The following is a 24802-nucleotide window of genomic DNA, read 5'->3' on the forward strand; positions in this document are numbered from 1 at the left end:
TTCTCAGGAGAGACAAAGAGGGGGGTCCCCAATGGTCTGAGCTTTGGGGAGGGCAAAGGTGGAGCTGCCTTAGCCTTGCTCTGCGCCTAATCACATCATGGGGGCAGCATAATTTGTAGCTATGGTCTAGACAAAGCAGAGTTCTGACCCCCAGAGAGTCACTGTATGATGCAATCCCAACAAAAGTACTCTTGCAAAAACCACCTCATCACATTCCTGGGCCGCTCCCCATGCCTTCTCTCACCTTTTCTCAGTTCACTTTTCCCAGAATGTCACTGTCTTATTTCTCTAAGAGATTTGTTGCATCTCCTTTTTGGATGATGGGTTAAGACCCGGGTTAACCTCAAGATGTGGATGAACTTCTAGCTCAGTAGCTACTTTGTGTGATTGTATTTGAAATCCATTTACAGCTTTAGAATCTAAAATGTCTCAGTAGAGAAAGCCCCATGGGGATGGCCTGGGGAATCATGAGCACACTTCTCCAGGAGAGGTCAGTGGAGGGGCACAGGGCCATCCAGCCTGGCTGCAGTAGGATCAGGTTCTGTCCCGAGTGAGTGGCCTCCCAGCCTGTGCATCTCTGAACACGCTCAGGACTGCTGAGTAAGGTTGTGCAGGTTGTGCACTGCCCATAGACATGTTTAAGGCAAAGTAATTCACACCCTAGACGTTGTAGGTTTATGAATTTAATAGGACAGCTGTTCAAAAGATGGCAAGAAAGTGTATTGATTTACCCAAATTGATATATAATGACAATTTTGTGAGGGATAGAAAAGGCACCATTTTATAATTTGCACAGGCTCTTTAGGGACTATCTCCATGTCATTAGGGCACGGGATGTGAAAAGTCAAAGCTCCTTAGCCCCTAAAGAGTGCATCTTTTCTGCACTAAATACCTTTTAGGGAATGTATTATTTCCTGCAGTGGCCCAGAACAGTCACTCATTCAACAACATTTCATGAATGTTAAATGAGCATCTAGTAGACGCTAGTCCCAGGGCTGGGCTGCAGGATGAAATGGAGAGCAAAAGGAACAAAGAGCCCTGACCCGATGATCTAATGGAAGGCCGACGCGAAGCAACCAAGAACACACTTGACAATATGAGTGCAATTCTGGTTATTGTGGTAGTGTAATTGCGACCAGGCCAGTCTGGGGTGTTATGAGAGCAGAGAGTGGGGGTATGCGCAGGTCTGAGGGGACTCAGGGGAGGCTCTGAATATTGAGAGGAACACTGCTCCAGAGGATGGATAGTTCAGATCTGGTGGGGTCTTAGAAGGAAAGCTGTGAACCCTAAGGGTTTCCCTGGGTTGAGGAGAATCATCCCAGAAGGAACTATGGGTTTACATAGCGCACAAGCCCTGTGTTAAATAAAACTGAAGCAGGTAGACAGAAAATTTTATCTTTCAACCTTTATGATTAGTAAAGAACAGAGACTCCTTTGGATTCTACTGTGTATTTAATAATTCTAACATTTCCCAGTATACCTTTTTAACAGACAAATAGTAGCCCTTTGACCCAACAGTGAAACTTTTACAGTTTTTGTTAATTTTTACCAGAAAGTTAAGTTTCACCGTTTCACTTTTAACAAGTGTTCAAGCAATTCTTCTGTCTCAGCTGCCTTAGTAGCTGAGCAGTTCATCTTCCTGAAATCAGTAGTAAGTCGTTCTTTCCTCTCTCTCTCTTTGGGATTATGACCCTTCAAAAATAATTTCCAAAATGTATCATAAAAAATACAAATTAAGACAACGTTGCTACTTGTACCCCCACCTCCCGCCACCTCCATCAACACACACAAAGCAAGAAGGAATAACAAGATTTATTACATAACAAAGTTTTCTGGGGAGATCAGGGCAGGTTTACAAAGAGCTGCATAAATGTCCTGGGATAGCAGAGACAGATGACCAGCTTGGGTTATATTGTGGTTAGGGTAGGGCTTCCTTGTGTTACCAGGACATACATGGTTCAGGCTTCATGCCAGCACATGACAAGCAGTACACAGGCTTTTTTGCTTCCTGGTTCTGATGTGTGCCAAAGCAGGGAGATGAAAGAATGAGGACTGACAATTTGATACAAAATTCAGGCTATTTTTACATTAACGGTAGTTTAGTGAAAACAAGGATACTTTGGCGGGCCCACTTAAAATAATATCTGCTCTTTTGTGAATATCTGGGCTTTCTAAATCCTGTCAGTTAACTAGGGTCTGGGACCAAAGAACATAGACTGGTCACTGTCATGGCTTCTCAGGACCACAAATGGCCCAGAGCCTGGATCTGCCTATTTACAAGGAAGCCAGCTGCAGCCCTGGCTGTGAAATTTGTTTCCCTAAGCACAAGGCGCAGGGGATAGCTGCATTAGAGAATGATGCCCTCATCAGCAATGTCAGATGATGCATGTGAAAGACCCACACAGGCCTTCCCCAGGTCCTAAACAGCACTGTGGACTGGTGGATGACGGTGCTTACCCAGGGTTAGTTTGGAATATGCAGCTGCTAGCTGCAAGGCAAGAGGGTCCTGAGAAGCTTGGGACTATCTCTGTGTCATCAGGGCACAGGATGTGAAAAGCCAATGCTCCCGAGTGCCCCTCTCATGCAAAGGTCCTTAGGAAGCTTGCAGATTACCTGCCAAGATGGAGCTGAGTTTAGGGAGTACTGCTAACTTCTCATGTACAGGCCAGGGCTGCCTACTGCTGCAGAGACACTGAGGGTTAACAGGAACAATTAATGTAAGTGGGCCCCTGTATATCTTATCAGGACTAAGACCTCTTCCTCTGAGGAAGAGGCAAAGTAGTAGTATTACTTACAATGACTATTACCACTTGTTGACAAGGCCAGGCACCATGCTAAGCAGTTCATTCAGTCATCACATTAGCTCCTGAATTCACACTTTCAAGCAATCTTTGCTCTGCATCTACTGCATACCAAACACTAGGTCCTAGGCATACGGTGGTGAATGGGAAGTGGGAGGACGGGAGCTGGCCCTGACCACACAGAGCTGACATTCTAGTGGAGGAGACAGACAATCAGGCAGAAAAATTGATGTGGTTTAAGTCTGATAACGAGATGGGGACAGACGTCATGAAGGAAAGATAGGAGGTAAGGGAGTAGAGAGGGGGTTGGGTGTGAGTGGGCTGAAGGACTCTAGAGACGGTGTCTGGGAAGACCTGTCAGAGGAAGTGGTGCCCGTGCTGAAACTTGCACAAACAGGGGCGAGCCATGCCGTGATCTGGGGGTAGAGGATGCCAGGCAGAGGGAACTGCAAATGTAAAGGCTCAGAAGAAGGACGAAGATAGTGTGTGTGAGTTTATGTAGACTATGGCATTTAATCCTCACACTAATGTAAGAATATAAGCTCTACTTTCGAATCATAAAATGACATCTCACACCAGGTCACCTGCTTAGTAGTAGGCCCAGAATTCTAGGTCAAGAATGATTCTAAAGTTTGCTCCCTTTGCTACAGTGCTGTAGTGCATGTTGGGAAACAGAGTACATCTTACTTCTTAAGAGAAATAATAATAATAATAATGATAATAATAATAATTCCCCAACAGAAATATTTACCTAGAATAGAGAAGATGCAGGATTTTGTAGCCTTGAGCCGGCCAGACGCCCTCCTGGCCTCAGCTTCCTCCTCGGTGTGATGGGGGTGCTGTGACCCCCTTGACATGAAGGTGGGGTGAACGGCATGGCGGCTCTGGAAGCCGAGTCCCGATGACTCTCAGGGTAGGGAGGAGAGTGGCCGGTGCCGTTAGGAGAGGCAGTTGCCGGAGCCAGTTCTGCAGCCCAGGGCTGCGGCTCTGCCACGCACAGGCAGGCCGGCTTCGTCTCCGGGTGAGACCCGCGTCCTGAGTGACGGCTCCACGTTAAATGAGGCGGTGGCCGAATTCAGCCAGTCCTCGTTCCTGAGTCCACCTGCAAATTAGATGAGACGGGAACCGGTGCGCGGCTCCGTGTGAGAAAGAAGGCTTTGGAAAGGACTGGGAAGCCACGGCCCTAAGTTCGAATCCAGCATCGCCAGCCTCTCTGCGCTCCCGCTTCTTGATGCGAGGAAGTCACACCCAAGCCAGAGGCCGCCGCGAGCAGCAGACCTGGGGTCAGCCCAGGGCCTGAGGTCAGGGAGGCCGTGCTTTCCCAGCCACAGGAAGCCCCATCTGATTGGTCCAGCTGCAGTCATGTGCTGGACTGTACACCAATCACAAGGGCCTGAGGAATGCCAGGTGCTGATTGGCTGCTGGCATGGGTCCCTGACTGCATCAGGGGAGCTGGGTGGGGTCAGGGAGGCCGTGCTTTCCCAGCTACAGGAAGCCCCATCTGATTGGTCCAGCTGCAGTCATGTGCTGGACTGTGCACCAATCACTGGGGCCCGAGGAATGCCAGGTGCTGATTGGCTGCTGGCATGGGTCCCTGACTGCATCGGGGGATCTGGGGGGTGGGGTCAGCTCCAGCCGGAAGTGGTCCTAGGGAGGTCAGGGGTCAAATACCCTGGAGAGAAGAGAGCCCAGTTTTAAGGCCAGTGTTTATCTGACCTTAGGTGTCTGAGCATAGCCAGTCTTCATTTTCCTGAAATTAGTTATAAGTCACTCTTTCCTCTCTCTCATTGGGGTTATGACCCTTCAAAAACAATTTCCAAAATTTATCCTAACAAATACATGTAGAAATTACATCAGCTCTGGGCATCAGTGAGAACCCTGAACGTTACTGTCTAAATCACTGAGTTCAGTAACTCCCTAAACTTCAGTCATGCTTCCTCTGCCTCCTGATATCAAAAGCAACTCCTTAAATTGAAGTATCAAAGTATCAATTAAGAGGATGGATTTTTTTCCCTCCACAGGTATTAGTTCAAATCAAATGTCCACACTGCTCAACGGTGCCCCTTTGCAAAGGAAATTACCTGACAAGAAATCACTGAGCTGCATTTGGCTTCCTGCTCCCAGATCGGCCTAAATACTCTCATTTTCAGTCTGTCCCAGGGGCTGGCAGAGCTACCATATATCCCATCATCACACTGTTTGGCCGTGTCCTATCCATGGATGGCCTGAGCAGGGTGTTATAAATCAGCTGTCTCAGACCATGAGTTCCTTTCCATCCTCCTTTTTAGCCAATGGCAATCCTGGAGAAGTGCCTTTGACAGCATTGGGTTGAAGAGAAGTACTTGTTGGAACAGCAAAGCAACACTCCTCATTTCCCACGAAAATGGGCTAATACTATTATCTGGACTGACTTTTCAAAGGCTGAATGTTTTGGCTGTGTCCCCACTGAAATCTCATCTTGAATTCCCACATGTTGTGGGAGGGACCCAGTGGGAAGTAATTGTCTCATGGGGGCAAGTCTTTCCTGTGCTGTTCTCCTGATAGTGAATAAGTCTCATGAGATCTGATGCTCTCTTTTTGCCTGCTGCCATCCAGGGAAGATGTGACTTACTCCTCCTTGCCTTCCACCATGATTGTGAGGCTTCCCCGGCCATGTGAACCTGGTGAGTCCAATTAAACCTCTTTCTTTTGTAAATTATCCAGTCTCTGGTATGCCTTTATCAGCAAACTGAAATGCACTAATGCAAAAGCTCTGAGTCCTCCTAAGGTTCATAGGCTAATAAGTATTATGATTCGGGAAAGGAAATGAGAATTATATTAATTTTCACTGCCCTAAAAATCCTCTACACTCATCCTTTTCATCCAAACCCCTGGCAACCACTGATCTCTTGACTGTCTCCACATTTTTGCCTTTTCCAGAATGTCATATATTTGGAACCATATTATTTAAATATAAATAAACTCTTCAGTGGGGTTTATTTTTATACATTGTGAATTTGTAACATTTTGTTGAAGACTTCTGCATCTATTTTTATGAGACAGATTAGTCCCCTGAGTCTGTGGCCATCAGAAAGTCTCGGTGAATATAACAGTACAGCAAATCCCCGAGGTGCTCCTTGTCTTGGGGGGATGCTCTCCCCAGTGTCCTGTCACTACAAAGAGAAGCCTCAGTGATGGACCGGAGCTACTTCAGCCTCAGCTGAACAATCACAGAACACATCCATCAATGGGCTTTGGCTGCATCTGCATTCCTGTCATGAAGCCAAAAGCTATTCACTTTTTTCAGGGCAGGGAGGTCTCTGACTTGTGAGATGTGAAGACCTTTCTCTCCATTTCTTTGTTCTTGTTTGATTGCTACCGCTGATTTTCCACCTGCCATTTTCAGTCTGGCTGCCTTACTGGCACTGCCTCCCTAGCTCTTTGCATTTCTCCGTTTGCTTCTCACCAAGTGTCTCTATCCTTATGCTCGTTTAGTTCTCAGCTGTTTCTCTCTCTCTCTCTCTCTGTCTGTCTCTCTCTCTCTCTCTCTCCCCTCCCTCTCACACATTGTCTGTTTCTGGATCATTTAAGCTTCCATGACCTCTTTATACAGATATTTGCTTTCTCTCTCACACCCTTCCTCCCTCCCTCCTTCATCTGTTTTTCTGCATTGGTTTTCCTTCCATCTTGCTCTGCTCTGCCTTTCTCTGTCTCCATCCATCCATCCATCCATCCATCCATTTATCCACAGTGCCTGACCAAAGGACTGGGAAGCAGCTGGACTCCATGGCTAAGACTCTCACTGCTTACCACAGTCACCAAGGCACCAGCCAGTTCACAGTAAAACCACACAGAAGAGCTTATTCATATTTAAATAAAGGCATTAATGTGGACTTGAGTTTCAACAGTTATACGCTTTTCCTCTGAAGTATTCTCTCAATGTGTCTGTCTGATCAGGTTTAGGTTTTAATTGAACAGCTGTCATTTGCTTGCTGGTTCCATGGCAACTTGAAGCTTTATTAAATTTTAATTTAGCCCAAGTTGTATATAATCAGACTTACTTAAGATAACAAAGTAACAGTTGTAGTTAAGCAGAGCCTAGCTGAAGTGCCCATCGTAAGGCACAAGGAAGGAGTTAGAGAAAACACTTCTGTGATTGTGATTTACTGTCAGGATTTGGATGTGTGAATAAACAGGGTCACCAGAATCAGAAGCAAAGGGCACAAGAATGCAGAGAATACAGACCAAAATTTAATCTCTTATGCTCATCCCCCAACCCCCAGCACATATACATACAATCTTCACTGAAACAGAGGAAGGGGAGTGATTTCAAAACTAGGCGTTCTCGTTCCCAGAGCCCATACATGTGCCCTCTCTTCTGTTCTGCTTTTCACACACCAGGTATCATCCTGGGTTTTCAGCAGAGATACCCTTGTGGAGCGTAGAGTCTATTGTGTCTAAATGGTAAGAATCATAAACATAAAAATTATTATATAATTGCAATTTTGGTAACAACCATGCAGGGAAAGACAGTGAAATCTAGTAACATAATAGGAATGTCTTAATTCACACCAAGAACAGGCAGGCACGTCCTTTTCCTCAGAAATGGGCATGCGTGCAGAGACCTGAAGGATGAAAGGATGCCAGGTGTGTTAGGGAGAGGGCTCTGCATGTGAAAGCTCAGAAGACAGAATTTACATTGCACTGTTAGAAGAACTAAGAAAACTGCAGTGAGGGACAGAGAGAAAGGAGCAAGAGAGAGCTAGAGAGGTGGGTTGGGGATGGACCACTCCATGTCAGCACATTTGGATTTTACCTTATGAGAGGTTGAATGCTATTAGCTTGTTTTCAGCTAAGATAAATAATCTGAATTATATATATGTATATATTTAAAAGAGCATCTTTCTTGTAAAGAGGCACACAGGGATCAGTTGTCCATGTGAGAGATTATGGCTAATGTGGGAGTTGGTAGGGTGAATGAAGGAAGTAGATAGATTTGAGATAAATTATGATGATATAAACTACAAAACCCCTAAGAGATCATCAGAGGAAGAAAGGAATGAATCACTTTGTGCTTGGAAAAGGAATGAATCACTTTGTGCTTTTAGAGGGAGATCTCTGGGGATTCTGGAGATGCTGGGGTGGTGGGTGTGGCAGTCAGCTCTGGTGTGCAGAGGCTTGTGATGTTCAACGAGTGCTCTTCTGCTGTTTTTGCTGTTGTCTTTCCTAATTTAAAATCACGATGAAGTCTCTTTTCACTGTGTTAGTGAGAAAATAGGCAGTCACTTCCCAAATGATCCTTGAGCCAAGATTTGAAAAATACAGAAAGGAACTCATGTGCTATGTGTGAGTCTGTGGGATGGAGGGTGGCAGGGGTGGGGTAAGGGAGAGGGAGTGGAGGTCAGGGAGGGGGAGGATGACCCTGCGCCTGGGGACTGAGAAGACATTCCAACCAACCATCAGGTTTGATGATCTCCGCCCAGGAGGGGATGCCATCCACTTGTTTAGAACCTTCCATTTTGTGTGAGCTTCTTGGCTTCCTCCCTTCGGACAACTGTCTAAATTGCAGAATGAGAATCAAGGCAGTAGGGAGCCTGGTGGCCACCCCGCTCTCCCTCGCTCCCATGGTGTGCGTGTTTGCTGATCTGAGCCCACTCCTCTCCTGTTTAGGACACCGAGGTTTTGAACACCGCCATTCTCACCGGAAAGCCTGTTTCGGTTCCCGTCAAAGTCGTGGGTGTTCAGGAGGATGGTTCTGTGGTTGACGTGTCTGAGCCTGTGGAATGCAAGTCTGCTGACGAAGACGTCATTAAGGTAAGCTGTTATCTACAGCTGTCCTAAATGTTCACAGCTTTTTTCGCCACTTCTTTTGTCTCCAAGGTCTTGTTCTGATTGAGCATCCCATGCTCTGAAGGGCTGGAGGCCAGAATGACCTCACAAAGGAGGAGACGGCTGACGGCAGAGACACCCTGGAATCAGCAGGTGGCTGCAGCAGGCGATGCTGCCTTCCTTTCCCTGGAAAGGGGAGTCCCTGACCCTTAATCTCCAGCAGAAAGAATTTCCTCCCTCCCTTCCACCTTCCTTCCTTCCCTGGCTCCCTATATGCATGAAATTCAATGGCTGTTAAAAAACATTCATCCATGTGACAACTCACCTAATATAAGGATTACCAGTGGGATACAATCACAGTTGAGAAAATTGGGCCATGGAACATTTCTGCTGTTTATTTTTATTTTTTAAAACTTTTATTCCAATTAGCTGGATTTATGATCCTAAATTCATTCAGAGTCCAGCCCTTTTTCATTTTATTTTTCTTTGCAGGTATCTGAATAACCCAATTTAGTATTTCCGTCTATTTTTTTTCTAAGGGAGACCTTGTGGAGAAAGAATTTAAAATTTTAGAATCATCTTTTCTCCTTTAAGTTGCTAAGAGAACCCCCAGGCTCAATCTATTCATTCCTTTTAGATAAATGCAATCATGCTGAGCTAAGTTCTTCATGCCATTCCACTCGCTCCTGTTTAGAGGTTCAGGGAAACTTGGTTTCAGTCTTCAGAACTTCTCGGTAGACAGAAAAGCCTGTAGGGTATTCTCCCATGGTAGAACAGATCTGAGAACAGACGATTTGTTCATGTTTTAGATCACAGCTTGGTGGAGGCTGCCAGTGAGGCTGTGCCTTAAGCCAGATCTGATTTCCATAAAGAAGCAATGACGTTTCTGTGAAGTATAATTTTTAAAATGATAATGGAAATAACCCTTAGGAAACCCCAATTTTATACAATCTGTTTCCTGAAAGTTAATTCTCCCTGAGACAGAAGGGGAAATATCTTAACAACTGTACGCAGTCCTGCCCTGGGGCTCTTGGCAGTTCTGGTAATCCTGGTAGGTTTAATTAAACAAACCAAAGCCCTTACATATTAGGAGTTTTTAAAAGTCTGGGCCATGTCATAGGCAATCATCTGCCCAGGAACAAAATAAAATTGATGACTCATTTTCCTCACTTGCCTCTGATAATATTCATTATTTAGAGTTGCCATAGCATTGTCACTAAAGGGGCCAAGAATTTTTAGAAAGACTGTATTTGCAGGCTGATGCTACTATGGGCCAAACAAATGACTTGCCTCTACAGGTCCCCTCCAGAGAGCCTGGTGTGGAGGCCCACAGGTAGAGACCTCAATCTCTTGACCTAAAGATTTCACCCTAAGAGAGGCAAATCCAAGCTCATAGAAAGTTGGATTCCACTACGCACTGTACTTGATTGTCCCCACTCTGTAGAAACATACTGAAAATACCCACTCCCCCATGTGACTTTGGAAAGTGGTCACTATATGCTTCATGGTCACTGTTACAGCTGTGTGAATATGGGACTTCCTTGGCAAAAAATGGAAGCTTGATCTCCAGGAGAACATATTGAGCCTGCAAATCACCAAACTTGGAGGCTAATGATTTCTCTGCTAGCACTGCAGAATTAACTCAATCACTATCCCTTCTTCAAGCCCAAGTAAACTCCCTAGCTGCAGCTGCCCTCCAAAATCGCAGAGGTCTTGATTTACTGACTGCTGAAAGAGGAGATCTTTGCCTATTCCTAAATGGAGAACGTTGTTTTTATGTAAACCAGTCCAGCTTTATATATGATACCATCAACAAATTAAAAGACAGAGCCCAAAAGCTCGCCCATCAGGCAAATGGTTATTCTGGACCTGGCTGTCCTGGCTGGACACTCTCTAACTGGGAGTCATGGCTTCCTCCAATCCTCAATCCTCTGATACTATCTTTCTCCTTCTCTTATTTGGACCCTGGGTTTTCCAATTACTCTCTCATTTCCTACAAAATCATAAACAAGCAATAACCAACCAGTTAATACAACAAATTCTCCTTCTAATAACCCCACAATATTAGTCCTTGCCCCGAGATCTCCCAACAGTCTAAATTCTTTCCCATTTTTAGGTCTCCAGACTACCCTCAATCCTGCTCAAAAAGCCCTAAAAAACATCGCCCCATCCACCCTCTATGCTGGTCTTCCTAATATTCCACTGCTCCCCACTCTTCATTTCTTTTTCCTTTGTATTACTAATATAAAAAGACAGAAATGTAAGGTCTGACCATGCCATGACCGGTGTGGTCATCTCTGTGACCTGCACGTACACCTCAGATGAGTTCCTGGAAGAAACAATCAACCCCTGCCGTGCCTAACTAACCTGAAACATTCTTCTATTGTTTCTTATTCCAGCATCAATTGACAAGGCCATTGGACTTTGTAACGGGGCTTGGCCAATCTCATGACTCCACAACCTATGACCCCCTCTCAGCTTGCAAACCAACAGCCCCAACCCCAGCTTCCGCAAACCACCAGCTGTAACTTCTGTAACTTTCCACTGCCCACCCCAAACCTATAAAACCAACTCCTATCCTGTTGCCCACTGCTGACGCCCTTTACGGCCTCAGTCCGCTTGCACCCCGGTGAATAAACAGCCATATTGCTCACACAAAGCCTCTTTGGGGGCCTCTTCATTCAGAGAGCATGTTTTAACACTGGGGAAGACAGAGGATGCAGTTGACAGAGTCCAGAACCTGGGAGAAAAAAACAATTTTCAGAGACTGGAAACTTAACCTAGTCTGGCAAGTTGAAGAAGGACAAAAAGTCCTACCTTTCAGTTAAGAAAGTTTTCATTACAGCATAACAGCAACATCTATGTGAAAAAATCTTGACATTTTTATAAGTAGTAAAATCCAATGAGTCAATTGAAGAGGCTGCCATGAGACTGATGTGATCTTCACCAGCATTAATCAGAACGTGGCCCCAGCACAGGTAATGCTGCTGGACTTCATGCCATATATGGCCCAGAAGGGTGTGAGTGTGTGTGTGTGACTTTTTAAAATTGGCATCCATTTCCAGCATGCAACCATTGTTAATTTCACATCTGGATTCCCAGCTCCTCTTGAAACACCATGTGGTCAGGTTGCCCTGAACCCGTGCTCTGCCTGTCAGCATCGTCTGGAGTGGACCAGTTGTCTACAGAGGCTCTCCACTCAGCTCTCTGCAGTCTCCACCACTCCCTCTCACCTCCCACATGGAGGGAGAGGGGCACTTGTCATTTCTTGTCACATTTATGCTACTGGCTTTCTGACAGTAGATTTCGGAGTGATGTGAGCTATTTCTTTTACACTGGTCTCCTTCAAAAATGAGCAAAAAATGATAGCCCTCGCTCTGTCAGTCCAACAGCGAATTCTTTCTAGGTCATAAGCAGAACAATGGGAAGTTAGATTGTGTTCCGCTGAAGAGTGTCTGTGGGCTGAAGGATTTTGAAATCAAGTCACAGGAGAAATGACTGAAGGAAGTGAGAGTGTTCAGCCTGGTGCTGAGAAGAAGGGGTCCAGGGGTAAGGTACAGGTGGAGACATGACAGCTCTTGTTAAGTCTTTCAAGGACCATCATGTAGAAGATGGAGTAGGTTTGTGCTTTTTATATTCCAATAGGGGAAGTTAAAAAGGAACCATTTTCAGCTTTCTTAAAAGAAAAAGAATGCAGAGCCCCTGAATTCTTTGGTTAAGGTTTCAGACAGATAACGTTGGTCCAAATCCTGGTTCTAGCTTCTATGTATTTGATCTTGGGAAAATTCCTTAAATTTCTCCAAGCCCAGTTTCCTCATTTATACAATGGGCATTGACAATGCTAAGCCACAGAGCTACAGTTTCTAGAGATCGGTTCAAATGGCAGTGCACGACACAGAACTGACACTCATCCAAGAAATCCTTGAAAATATTTTGGAGAATACCTAGGCTTTTAGAGGTTCCCAGGCCAATTGGTTTTTGTCTTTAATTTCTTCTTGTATTTGACCCATGTGCAAATTTTATGGGGCAGTGCATGGTTCTCACCATACACTGGTTTCACAGGCAGTGTTGAGTGGAGTCGCAGATAAGAAGGATTTGGAAGACAATGAAGATTAGTTACATTTCTCCTTCTCTATTTTATACTTCTTCATGTATTCTGATAACAAACTGTTGTCAGGTGGAAACCTACAGATAGTTTGAGCACTGATAAATGAATTATCATTAACTAGTTTAAATGTTGTATGATGCAATGCCAGTGAAATTTGGGAAAGAAAGAAAGAATAAAAGGATCACACAGCGCTTGACGTCCACGACATCAGTAAATCTTACATATGCATTTATGTTACATCCATAGCCATATCTTCCTCTCTGTCTTCTAAACCCCACTTGACTGAAGGACCCACGGAGTCTGGGCTATGTCCCTTTACTAATCAAATGCCCCCTGTGTTTGCACAGTGCCTGGTGTATACATGGTGCTTAACCAGCATTTTGAACTTAGAAATGAATGAATCCAGAGGTGAAATAAACCCCCAGAGTGGCTGTTCAATCTTTGTTGGACTATCCCTAGTGGATTTAACATCACTGAAAGTCTTCAAAAAGAGGCAGAAGGGGCTTATGCGTCAAACAGATTTGGCAATGGCTGTAGACGTGGACCTGAGTTCTAAGATGCTATGAACCAAGTCTTCTCTTGATCATATTGAGTGATTTGAATCTAGGTATACTGATTGAACATACATAATGTGGAAATAAGTGTACAAAATGTTGTGGAAGTCACAAAGATGGAATGGACATGGCTCTGCTATTGGGAGCTTACACTCTAGCTAATGAATATTGATAACTAACACTAATTAAACAGTGAATATTGATAGCTAACACATATTATGTGCCAGCTACTACAAGTGTTGATTCATTTAATTCTCATAACAATCCTTTGAGATAGAAAATACTACCTTTCGCAGTCCATAGATAAGGAGATGGAGGTGTAGAGGGGGTTAATTAATTCAGCTAAGGCCACTAAACTGTGAGTGTAGCAACCATATTTTCAATCTGAAAAGACTGGCACCAGATCCTGTAATCTTAAACACGGAGCATTGCTTGTTAGTTGTGCAGGAATTGCTTAGGGTAGGTTCTTATGAGCCAGTATCAAGATGTCATTCCTATAGTCCCCGTCAGAGGAATCAGTTGGTAGTGGACGTTTTTCAAACTATTTGTAAATTACTTTGTAAAAAAAGAGTAGGAAGACATTTTTCCTAGCTTTCTCAAGTTTCTTTGTACGTCTTCACAGAGAGGACAGATAATGTGGTTTTAGAGTAAGATTCTATTGTAATCTTTGAGGACCTATCTTTCTAATTTGTTGGCTCATGTTTTTATTGGATTAGTAATTGTATTTTTGTCAATGAATTATGGCTCCCAGAGCCTCAGAAGTTGGTCACACATCACCAGCAGGAGATGAGCATCTTTACTCTTGGAGAGAAATAAAGAGTAGAATCACGCGGACCTCAAAGATGGTGTGCCCTCCTTCTTATCCCTGCAATAATTCAGTTTCTCAGCCTCCAGTATCAGCCGGACTAGCAATGAGATGCCAGAGGGCTAGGAAGAGGACATTTGCTTGCAAAAGCCTTTCTTTCCCCAGGGAGACACCTTGTTTTCAAGCTTAGCCTTCCAGTGGTTAAGGCAGAATATCTTCCGATGGATGAGCTCTCCTGCTGCTTGTCTGGCAACGTCTGGAAAACTGGTTACTAAATAGAACCCAGTGTCACCTCTGGTGAAGATCAGCAGTTTTGATAGAGCAGCTGCATTTTCTGAGCTGCTTTTCAGCAGCCACAAAAGGGCTCTGTGATGAGGTTTCCTCAAGGTTTTGAATTTTCAGATTAAAATATGGAAGGAAATCTATTTCTTGGAGCTAGTCCTCTAGAGGCACATTTGAACTACATTCATTGAGGTAAAGAAATCAGTATTCAGGTGGAACAGAACTGGACAGTCAGATAGGTAGTGTGATCTGGCAGGGATCACTTCAATTCCCTCATTGGTCATTTATAGGCCTTCTGTTTGCCTGTTTGCAAATAACAGAAATCCAAATATGACTTGCTTGAGCCAGTAAAGAAAAGCATATTGGACAAGTAACTAGAAGAGGTCATAATGACTTTCAGTTGGATCCAAAGGCTCATTAGGATTTGGTTACTCTCCATCTCTTATTTCTGATATCCCTGTATGTTGTCTTTATTCTCAGATAGATATTTCTATACAGTCACCTGCAGCAGCTAAGTGGTTTACATCATTTCACATTCAGGTTCACAAAAAAGAAGATTCTGTTCCCTAGTGCTTCCCACAATATTTCCAGGTTTAAAGAACACAGAGTCTCATGCCCATGGCCACTTTTGATCTCACAGATCTGTGGCCATGTAATAGAATAGGTGGATTGGCCATGCCTGGGTCACATACTTACCTCTGCAGCTGGAGGTGGGATCTGCTGAACTTGAAGCGTAGGGTCAAGGAGTGAGGATTGATTCCACAGGGAAAGTTTTCATCTCCCGTGGGATGCTTCCTCTACTGCCAACACACTAGACCCTGCTTAGGTACCAAAGTAGGATAAGGTTTTGCTCATGGTTTTCCTATGTTCATGCTATTGCCTGCACTGGGAATCCTGGCCCATTCCTGCACCTGGATACTTCCCAGTCACCCTCAGACTCGGCTAAAGTGCCCCCTGTTCTGTGCAGCCACCTTCCTGTTGCTCTCCCTGCTACGGAATCTCACCTCTGTGTTTCCATCCTCCTGTACAGACATATTAGCGACTCAGCACTTTGTACGTCCCTGTGTATGTTGATGCATGTGCCCCCGGAGGTCGGCACCGTGCCTTGTAAGTATTTCTATCCCCATGGTCTAGTCAAATGCAGTAATAGCAACAAGGACAACACCGCCGTTATAACACCCAGTGGTATTGTGCCAGACACCGTTCTACTTTTTAAAAACACGTTCCAGCATTCAATCTGTACAACGTTTCCATGAAGTAGATGCAGCAGTATATGTATTATCCCATTTCTCAGCTCAGGAAACTGAAGCACAGAAAGGATTTTAAGTATGTGTACACAGTGTGTTTTGAATAAATATTAACCTATTGTATGTCCAAGTTCACAGTACCTAAAAATGGACAAACAGTTCCTTCATACTGCCATCTCATTTAAAAACAGATGTTTCTGGAAATGTAGATTTTATGGAAGATTTTTGACTTGAAAGTCTCATGCAATTGAATAACATTTGCTTGTGTAGCAGTGTAAAGCAAATTAGTTACTTTTTTATTATTTATTTATTTATTTTTATTGCATTTTAGGTTTTGGGGTACATGTGAAGAACATGCAAGATTGTTGCATAGGTACACACATGGCAGTGTGATCTTCTGTCTTCCTCCCCTTCACCTCTCTCTGGCATTTCTCCCCATGTTGTCCCTCCCCAACTCCCCACCCCCCACTGACCCTCCCCTGTTTCCCCCCACAGACCCCAGTGTGTGATACTCCCCTCCCTGTGTCCATGTGTTCTCACTGTTCAACACCCGCCTATGAGTGAGAACACGCGGTGTTTGATTTTCTGCTCCTGTTAGTTACCTTTTTAATTGGAAAGGGCCTGTGACTACATTCTGCCTAGGGACTGTCAGTCTTATCTATCCTTAACATTGTGCACTGTAGGATCAGGTAAACAAAACAGAAGCTAGAGCCTCAGCCACAGGCAAGAATGGAGTTGAGAGTGTTCCAGAGGAGTCCACAGCTATTGAGGAAGTGAAGGAAAAGGGTTCAGAACAGACTCCGGATTTATTTATCTGGAAAGGGTCCTTGTCTGCTAAGGGCTTCCAAAGAAATCTTCTGACTGATTTGAATTATATTTGGAAGAACATGTAGAAAAATTCAAAAGAAGTTTAAGGCTATTTCTTCTTTTTTCTTTAGCAATGTTTGGCAAAAATTCCTACCAAAAAAAAAAAAAAAACAACAAAAAAAAACTCTGTCATTCTATTTCGGTGCATAGATTTCTTTCCGTTGCTCATCACTAGGAGCCAGACAGCTAAGAATAAGTTGTCAGGCAGTTTGGATGTTATTGCTTAATTTCGTCCTTTATGCTGGTAATTTGGACTCTTATTGTTCCATTCTAATTAGATATGTGCCGTGTATTTCCTGTTGGCCAGGGACAGATATCGCTGCATTCTCAAACTTTTGTTCCCGTCAATGTCACTATGATTCCAGTATTAATTTAGATTGTTTGTTAATTTCTGTCTTTGGCATCTCTAATTAAGAACTAACACTCTGGAATTGTTTCTGCATAATTCAGGGAAATCTTGGAATAAGCCAGTGTAAACCTGCAAGCCTCCCAGCTCGGCTCCACCTGCCCAGTAAATATGACCACGTGCTTCTTTGTCTCCTCTCCTGGAAGTCTTTCATCTGCTCTTTCCCCAAGGCCCTAAGGTCTTCTGTTTCCCAGAGACATATTTATTTTGTGTACGTTAGGAGAGAAGGGGACTTTCATTGATATTTTGGGGCTTGATTCACACTTTAAACTCCTGCCATGCAGCTTTGATGGTGGGCAGAGCATATCAACTCTCTTCACCATAAAGAAGAACTGCTCTGTGGAATTGGGACTTATTAATGAGTCAGAGCAGCAGAGATAAGACGTACATGTCTCTCAATCCTAGCATGTGCCCATGGCAGACATCACTAATCAATACTGGCACTCCTTCCTGCTAAACCCCAGATTCTGTCCCAAGTAGAGCTCCCTTGAGCCATAACAATGAATTGATTTGCCTTGGCCAGTGAGATGAATGTATTTTCTATTTCCAGTAGACCTTCCCACAGCCATCAGAAGTTTTTGATAAGGATTGAAGCATAATGTAAATGAGACAAAGGTGTGTATGAGGAAGTCTGATATACTGGAGGAAAACAAAGACAACTCTTTTCTGTTCTGATTCTGGAGCAACTGATAGGAAGGTCTTTGTATTTGATTTTCCCCTTTTCTCAAAGTCTCAAAGATAAAGCTCAGCTACTGGTGTTTACACCTTAAGTTCACAATTCACAGCATTCTTCCTATAAATGTTTTTTTCTAAAATAAATTTTCATAAGTAATTTTAAAACAAGTTTGGAAAACACAAACCCTGCTTTCCACCATGAGAATATGCTTATCCTGCAAAAGTGTTTATCTTTTCTTTGATTAATTTATGGGCAAACCCTGAGCACCTCAGCTTGTGGCTCCAGCACCTTTGTCAATGGCACCTAATCAACAGCAGGTTCAGAGAGTGCAGCTAGAGCTGGAGCAGGGAGCTGGGCCACACCTATGTTGGGGTTTTACCAGATAAACAACTCTCAATCCCTTCTGGGGCACTGTCTGATGAATATGAAATGCCTGGATCTTTTCCTAATCTAACAAGTGTTGGTGGTACTTTTTAAATCTCCCAATCTCATGAGATAAAGTGCTAAGATGAAGACAGCTTGTAAATAAGCATCTAATAGATGCTATACTGTGTAATAATAATCTTGGGCCTAAGTTGCAGGTGTACAAGTGATAGGGAGAAAAATTATCACAGAGCTTGTCTATAAAGGTGGAATCAAACCTTGTTTTCTGTGATTTGGACAAGGCTTCTTCTCAAAGGGAAAAAGAATCAGAATTTCTATTTTCCTTATACAGGAGGCCCAGCAAGCAGGTTCTAGAGATTGCCTGCAGTCTGCACTGGTGCCATTTAATTATATGGGGGGAAGATGTGGGGTAACATCAAATGGAGTGAGGCACTGAGTCCAGCTAGAAAGGAGATGTCCTGGGAAATGCAAATTAAGGTGAGCAGCAGCCCCTTCGTGTAGTTCAGGTGGACCAAACTCAGCCACTGAGGCCTGGCATCTTGTAAGCACTGTGCAAACCCTACTGCCCTCTCAGTCACTGAATTTTACAGTGTTTTGCACATGAGTCTGTCTCCTTCACTCAGCTGGGCCTCCCCGAGGGCATCAGCTCTCTGATTCCCTCTGTGTCCCCAGAGTCCTGCCCAAATCCCACCACATCACGTTGCTGGCCCTGAGCCGGGCCTGAGATTTAGCCTCAGGCTCTGTGAACTCTATGCCGTTAAAATGGTCACTTGTGTTTTCTGGGCTGCATCTCTTCAAAGTGAGCACAGGTTAGATCACCGAGGTCTCATTCAGCACCAGGATATTAAGATTCTATGATGAAGGCATGTGTTGAATGAGATGGGAGGGGAAGCAGGGCAGTGATCCGCATTCTGCCCACCTGTCCCCAAGGTCCGCATTTGCTGGGAGGCCTGGACATCTGGGAGGCCTGTCAGTTATAGGCTGAGTGCTGGGCAAACCACCATGGAGAGATGAAGAAATGGTACATCGAAGCCATGGTCCAACCATGGAGGCCAGATCAACCCATGTGAATAAGAATTAATAAAAAGAAACACGTCTAATTGTGCAAAACATCACAATCACACCTCAAGAGGCTGAGCTAGGGAGATGTTTTGGAAGTAGGGGCTGAGAGTGACTTCCAGTGCTGGTGAGGGCAGGGTGAGGCTCCCAGGACCTGCCAGTTGCCAGCTGTATGATCCTGGGCATCCACTTCGTCTCATTTACTCTGTGCCATTCTTGCATGTGTTCAGTGTTCCAGACCCCATCCATGACCGTGGGCTTCAGAATATCAAATAAGGCAACAGCTTTGTCTTCCAGGGACTTTCATTACAGTCCAGGAAAGGCAGAGAAGTGTTGACGAGTTGGTCTTAGCGTGAGAAGATACAAAGATGGTTCAAGGTTCCTTAAGCCACAGGGTCTATGGACTTATTCACCTCAAGCTCACTGTGATAATTATTTGACTTTGCACATTTATTATTTATAGTAGTCTAAAGAATATGTAAACAACTTTTACCACGGACACCACCCCAGACCATGCTGCTTTATTCAAACGGTCACATCTGCAATCATGTTCCCTGTCCTGTGGTGCACATGGACTGGGGCTGTGTCCCATAGAATTTAACTCATGAAAATGCAGCTGTGTGCTGAGAGCCAAAACTCATGCACATGTGTGAGACTAATCTATCTATATTGATGGATATAATTGGTATATATTATATATACTATATATTATTTATATGTACTATATAATCTATATATTAATTCATATAAGATATATAATATGTCATATTGGTATGTATAATATGTGCTATATATACCTACATAAAATACATATATTAATTGGTATTCATATATATAATTCACAGATACATATATCAGAAACTATGACTATTATACTGGGCAGGCAAGTGAATGGTGGTAGTGTTGGATTTAATTACATCATCTTTTCAAGAAGAAAGTAAGGAATGCACTGACAACCTGAGAAAAGCCCTGGTCTTGGGAAGTGTTGGGTGAGCCGTGGATGCTGAGTACGGCAGTAACCCCTGTTGCTGCCTATTCCCTGTCCTTGCTCTATTTTTTTCTTTCAGACCCATCTCACTATCTGACATTATATTTCATATCTATATGTTTGTTTAGTTTGCCCGCTTCTACCTTTAGACCATCAGCCTCATAAGGACAGGGATTGTGTTGTTCATCGCCCTCTTTCCAGGACCTAGGACAGTTCTTGGGTCTTAGCTCCCATTAGTAAATATTTATTCAATGAATGAATGGTTTATTCTTGTTTTAGGACAAGACCTCTGAGGTAGAGAAAGTTTAAATTACCGCAAACTGTGCAAGACTCTAAGCTTGGTCTCTAAATCCTCTAAATGAAAGAATTGGCAACGTTAGAGCTGCAAAATGTGGGTACCTTCAGGTTCACGGATGTGGAATAGGAGTCCCAGACATTGGAGAGTGACTTATTCATACCTGGTGAGGGGATGGGTTGAGATAAGGACTCAGGTCTCTGCCACTCCCGGTTCCATCTCCTTAGACTAGAGGATTAATTGTCAAATTAATCCCCAACTAATCCGTGCCTAGTGTTTAATGGCAGAAAGCACATCAGTGGTTGCCTGGGACCAGGGTTAGAGGGAGCTAGATACTGAAAACAGGCATGGCATCTTTTGAGGGTGACAGGAGTGTTCTGTCTGGGTGCATGGTGGTTTCTTGTGTGTGTGTGTGTGTGTGTGTGTGTGTGTGTGTGGTGGTTTCATTGGTGGACATTGTCAAAATCATGAAATTGTACAATTTAGATGGATGCAATTTATTGAACATCAATTATACATAAATGAGGTTGATAAAAAATCTTGAAGTGCGCATTTAGGTCATGTCCTTTCACGATCAGGCTCTCATCCTCTATAGGCAGGGTCATGCATTTTCTTTGAGTGGGCTGCTCTAAGGCTATAATGCAGGGTGCTGAGAAGCCCTCTGGCACAGAAGATCTGAGTGCAAATTGCTCTTCTGCCCTTCAGCAGCTGTGATCTCTGAACAAGTGTCTTCCCCCAGGCCTCGGTTTCCCCATCCATAATATAGAGACAGAGCAATTAACATTCATAGTATTTGCAGGATTTAATTAGTATAATTCTATGCAAAGTCTTATGAACAATACATGTTCCATAGTAAGTACTTAATACATGATAGCTGCTATTGTAATTATGATTGTTATCGTATTTTTAGAAAGTGTAAAAACTCAGAAAAAAATGATAATTTTGAGGACCTCTGCACATGGCACATGGCTAGAGTTACCAGAAAAGGAGGTCCTGATCCAGACCCAAAGACAGGGCTCTTGGATCTTGTGCAGGGAAGAATTAAAGGTGAGTTGCAGAGTGCAGTGAGAAGAACCAGTTTAGTGAAAGCTACATAATTACAAAGTAAGGCATCCCCCGAAAGCAAGCAGACGAATGCCCTGCCTTTAAGTTTTTCTTATATAGGGGTCCTTTCTACGGAGAGTAAGCTAGGCTCTGATGACGTGAGGGTGATCAGGTAGTGTTACAAAAGTTATTATCCCACTGATTTAAAGAAAACTGTCATTGACATTTTAGTGTGAGTACATCAAAACATAAGTACACTTCCCTTGAAAGCATATATTCTTGTGGGTATTGGGATGTCTGGATTCTCCATTGCTGTAGGAGCGTGTCCTTATAGGTAGCTTCAGGCAGTTTCCTCAACTATAAACATCTTATGACCTTGGGTTTTGAGTGGCAAGGAATGCAGCCTGTTACACTCAGGATGGGGGTGATTTTAAAATGGGGTCACTGCGGCTCTCTGAGGTTTTGCTTCACTAACAGTAACACTTTGCTCAACTCTGTAATCAGTGTTAACTCTTTGATCCGATGGCCAACTAATTATCAACTTTTTAGGCAGGGTAGATACTTTTTTCCCTTTTCCTAAGTTAGAATGTCTGCTTTTTTAGTGTATTTGTGAGAGACATACCATCTGATTCTGTAGCTTTTCTCTCTTCTACCTTAGTGGCAAATTACTTAGATCAAGAGCAGGGTGATGGGATCGAATTGTAATGCATGGTTAGGTTTCCCCAGGCAGACAGGCTGGTCAATACAGCGACACACCCAGCGGGTGCTATGCAGACAGGTTTAATTTGTGCTTCTCTCTTAAATAGAAAACAAAGCATGGAATCTTTCTCATGGGTCCCTCAGAGGAAAGCCATTTTCATTCTAAGAATCCTTTTTTTTTTTTTCACCTTCTCAATTACCCAAGAGTAATGTCTGGCAAAAGTGTTAGCTTGGTAGTGAAAATATTATGCTCTAAAGAGAAATTTTAAAAAATGACATTTATAGGCGATCCTGCAAATGTTAAAAATTAAGATGGCATAAAATGTCTGTTTTCCACTTCCAAGTTCATGTTTTCTTTAACTCTTGTCATAATAGAATTTGTAGCATTAAATGATCCTATTTTCTCTTACAGCTCAAGAGGGCCTGGAAGGCATCAGAATGGCTGTTTGATTCTAGTCTTTACCCTGCTGGGTCATCCTGTCCCCTCCCATACCTCACCCCCACCCAACACACACACACCCTCACTCTGTTGACATGGTGTACAGAGGCCAAATCACCACTGGGAATCCAAGATCTCATATTTACCAGATTTTAGTCCTCAGACTTCTTTTGCCTTTTGTTCTTAAGTTTCTTCTCCTGGTCTGTCTTCTCCCGTAATATATGAAATGACATTCGTTTTTCTTATTGCCATTACCACGATAAGCTTGTGTAAGTCACCTTCTTTGCCTTCTTATATATACACACACTGCTGGTGGTGGTGTACAGAAATGCATGGGTCCCAGAGGAAACAGCCGTGATGTATTCATTCACACACTCAGCACACCTTCTGTGTGCCCAGCACCGTGCTATTAGCAGAGACAGCAGGGAAAAGGAGAAAGGTCCATGTTCTGAAGCAGATTACCTTCAGGTGGAGAAGACAGATAAGAAACAACCAGAAGCATTACGAGAGTGCTCATTATTGTGAAGAAGTACTTTATATAACAGAGCAACCCAGCGGGGTTAACACAGTGTAAGTGACATGATATAAGCAGTACAAAGAGTCTAGGTAATGGAGACATGTTGTGAATTTAGTGTACACAGTAGCACAAACGGGAAATTACACACAGGAAGATAGCGTAACAGAGATGGAGAGTGACCAGAGGCAGGTACCAAGTTTAAATTAGGAATGGCTCAGGGAATGCATTCAGAGGTGTGACATTTGAGATGATGTCCTATGTCATTTATAGTCCTTTTGGTGGTCAGTAACAAAACCACATAGATCAAGATAGCTTTGCCAACAAGATAGGGAATCACCTGATAAGACTCTCAAAGTGAGGGGGCTCCAGGCGGGCTGGTCCAGCAGCCCCTCCAGGTCATTGAGGCCCGGGTTCCTCCATTCTTCTGTCCATCTGAGCTCTCAGGGTCACCTGACACATGTCGGGCTCCCTCAGGACTCTGGGATCCCTGCGGCAGTTCCTGTCGTCATTTTCCATGTGGCAGCATCCTATCAGAGGAGGAGGCGCCACTTCTGGTGAGTCTTTTTGATCACACAGGCTTTTCCTTGGACTTCTCACAGCTCATTGGCCAGAGTAACAGGAGTGCTTTCCCATAACAAATCACTGGCAAGGAAGGTGGGATTTAATTACTGAGTTAGAGAGGCACATAGTGAATGGAGGGTTCTCTGAAGAAAACCTTATTACTATTAAAAGAGAGTGTGAGTGTGAGTGTGTATGTGTGTGTGTATGTGTGAGTGTCTGTGTGTTTATATGTGTGTGTGTATGTGTGTGTTGGGCAGAGGGGCTGGTGTGTGGTCGGATGGCTACTAAGAAACACTTTTTTTTTAAAAAAAGAGTATGTATATCTCATAAGAAATAGTAGCCACACAGAATTGCCAAAGCCTCTCAGTTACATTTTTCACTTATTTTTCCATGTGGGCTATCTCTCAATTCCCGAAAGTTGCGGCAAATTTAAGTCTGCCTGTGCTCTGAACGAATGCCCAGAGTCACTGCAATGTGATTTCATTTCTTATGTACAGGAAGGGCCTCAAGTTTTGTAAAGCTGATATGTTCCTGACAATCGGATGTGATTCAAAATGATTTGAAGTGAAATTAGTGGGGGTGGGGGAGTAGACAAGAAGGAATGTATATGGTCAAAACAGGATTTTCCACAAATGCAGGAGAGTGGAGGCCTTCCCTGCAGGAGGTAGGATCAGGAAAGTCCCAGCAGTAGGGGCAGGCACCAGACCCGTGGTGAAGGGTGGGCAGAATTTCCTAACGCATCCATTGCAGGCTTCTTGTTTGTAGCGAGCCTGACTGTTTTGGTGGAGGTCTGCATACCACATGCAAAGAACACACCGCGTCCAGGCCGATTTGGGAAGCTTCTCTGAGGAAGTGATTTGAGCTTAGACGGGAAGAATGAATAAATGTTGAGTGAATGAAACAGCCAAGGCAGTCATGGAAGTGTCCGTTCCAGGGAGACGGAATCACACGGTCAAAGGCCCTGACGGTAACGGTTATGGCGCAGCCCCTGGAGATACTAAAAGGACCTCCATGAGGCTAGGTCAGTGAGCGACCAAAAGAAGGTGGAAGAGGAGCTTAGGAAGTAGATAGAGCTAATCATGCAGACTGGGCGGGAGATCTTGAAAGCCAAGGGAAACCATAACCGAAGCAGATGATTAGGTCATATTTGCATACACAACCTCTCAAGGAAGAGTGGGGCAGTGTGGGAAGAGGGGATGTGAGGAGACCAGCTTTGAAGCTGTGGCAAATATCCAGGTGGGAAGTGATGGAGGTCTGGACTG

General features: G+C 43.9%; 1 long non-coding RNA gene across 1 annotated transcript in view; it reads left to right on the top strand.

Annotated features, from left to right (window-relative positions):
- Window positions 1-8555, top strand: part of LOC119466799 — a 70077-nt gene extending 61522 nt beyond the window's left edge. Inside the window, exon 3 of the long non-coding RNA XR_005195278.1 lies at window positions 8451-8555. This is a non-coding gene — a long non-coding RNA (uncharacterized LOC119466799). The remainder of the gene's footprint in view (window positions 1-8450) is intronic.
- The last annotated feature ends 16247 nt before the right edge of the window (window positions 8556-24802 follow it).

This window comes from Cebus imitator, unplaced genomic scaffold, assembly GCF_001604975.1.
Source record: "Cebus imitator isolate Cc_AM_T3 unplaced genomic scaffold, Cebus_imitator-1.0 Scaffold230, whole genome shotgun sequence".
Classification (NCBI taxonomy): Eukaryota; Metazoa; Chordata; class Mammalia; order Primates; family Cebidae; genus Cebus; species Cebus imitator.